The sequence below is a fragment of the Sapajus apella genome, unplaced genomic scaffold (genome assembly GCF_009761245.1).
Source record: "Sapajus apella isolate SASKATOON/1434 unplaced genomic scaffold, GSC_monkey_1.0 scaffold10806, whole genome shotgun sequence".
Taxonomy (NCBI): Eukaryota; Metazoa; Chordata; class Mammalia; order Primates; family Cebidae; genus Sapajus; species Sapajus apella.
The window spans coordinates 1-2,015 of record NW_022447727.1 but is presented as its reverse complement, the minus strand read 5'-3'; the positions used below and the strand labels follow the sequence as shown (position 1 = coordinate 2,015).

At 46.7% G+C, this 2,015-nt stretch overlaps 1 non-coding gene across 1 annotated transcript; it reads right to left on the bottom strand.

Annotated features, from left to right (window-relative positions):
- Positions 1–458: 458 nt before the first annotated feature.
- LOC116548377 lies at positions 459–565 on the bottom strand. Its single transcript, XR_004267411.1, has one exon. It is a non-coding gene; the product is annotated as a U6 spliceosomal RNA (small nuclear RNA).
- Positions 566–2,015: the final 1,450 nt, after the last annotated feature.

Sequence of the window (2,015 nt, the reverse complement as noted above, 5' to 3'; positions counted from 1 at the left end):
TGTTTTGTATTTTTAGTAGAGACGGGGTTTCACCATGTTGACCAGGATGGTCTCCATCTCTTGACCTCGTGATCCACCCGCCTCGGCCTCCCAAAGTGCTGGGATTACAGGCTTGAGCCACCGCGCCCGGCCTAATTTTTGTATTTTTAGTAGAGACGTGTTTTCACCAAGTTGACCAGGCTGGTCTTGACCTCCTGACCTCAGGTGATCTACCCACCTCTGCCTCTCTCTCTTTTTTTTTAAGAGATGGGGTTGCACCATGTTGGCCAGGCTGGCCTCGAACTCCTGACCTCAGGTGATCCACCCACCTTGGCCTCCCAAAGTGCTGGGATTATAGGCCTGAGCCACGGTGCCTGGACCCCACCTCTGCCTCTCAGAGTGCACAGATCACAGTCATGAGCCACCGTGTCTGGCCTCTTGATGCTTTTTATTTATTTATTTATTTTTATTATTTTGAAAAAAATATGGAACGCTTCATGAATTTGCATGTTATCCTTGTGCAGAGGTCATGCTAATCTTCTCTGTATCTTTCCAATTTTAGTATATGTGCTGCTGAAGCAAGCACTCTTGCTGCTTTTTTAAACCGTTGATGTTGGCCCAGCCTTTTTGGAAACTCCTTTTTTTTTTTTTTTTTTGAGACAGAGTTTCGCTTTGTGGCTCAGGCTGGAGTGCAGTGGTGTGATCTCAGCTCATTGCAACCTCCATCTCCCAGGTTCAAGCAGTTCTCTCCTCAGCCTCCCCAGTAGCTGGGGCTACAGGCATGCACCACACCTGGCTACTTTTGTATTTTTAGTAGAGCTGGGGTTTCACCATGTTGGTCAGGCTACTCTCGAACTCCTGATCTTATGATCAGCCCCCCTCGGCCTCCCAAAGTGTTGGTATTACAAGCGTGAGCCATGGCGCCTGGCCAGGAAATTTTTTTTTTTGTAGAGATGGGGTCTTGTGGTGTTAGCCAGGTTGAGGAATTCCTAGGTCAAGGAATCCTCCTGCCTCAGCCTCCTGAAGTACTGGGATTACAGGTGTGCACCACTGTGATCAGCCTGATACATATTTTAATAAAAAGAAATACATATATTCCTTTTTTTTTTTTTTTTTGAGACGGAGTTTCACTCATGTTACCCAGGCTGGAGTGCAATGGCGCGATCTCGGCTCACCGCAACCTCCGCCTCCTGGGTTCAGGCAATTCTCCTGCCTCAGCCTCCTGAGTAGCTGGGATTACAGGCACGCACCACCATGCCCAGCTAATTTTTTGTATTTTTAGTAGAGACGGGGTTTCACCATGTTGACCAGGATGGTCTCGATCTCTTGACCTCGTGATCCACCCGCCTCGGCCTCCCCAAGTGCTGGGATTACAGGCTTGAGCCACCGCGCCCGGCCATATATTCCTTTTTTGAAAGGGGAAGAAAAAGCTATTTGTGGCTAGCCTGCCACTTACAATGTAAAATTCATGTCTGTGCTGTCTGCATTTCAAGATTAGCTCACAACTGCTGTAGGGACTTATTAAATGTAAAACGTCCCATGACAGTACTGTCTGTCAACACTGAGATGGAAATAAACCTCCATCAACCTGCTAGCAGACAGGTTACATGTGACAGTGCCAAGCTGTGCACATATCTGAAATTCCAGTCTTTGCTAAGATTACTTTACGTTTTATTATGAAATGCCCATATTAACACAAAATATTGTGCTATTTCTTCCTTTTGACCATTTGTATAACCAGTAAAAAAAAGAGAATAGGCCGGGCGTGGTGGCTCACACCTGTAATCCAAGCACTTTGGAGGCCAAGGTGGGCAGATTACCTGAGGTTGGGAGTTCGCGACCAGCCTGACCAACATGGTGAAACCCTGTCTTTATAATAATTAAAAAAAAAAAACAGAAAAAAGAGAAGAGAGGCTGGGCTCGGTGGCTCATGCCTGTAATCTCAGCACTTTGGGAGGCTGAGGTGGGTGGATCACTTAAAGTCAGGAGTTAAGAGACCAGCCTGGCTAACATGGTGAAACTCCACTTCTACTAAA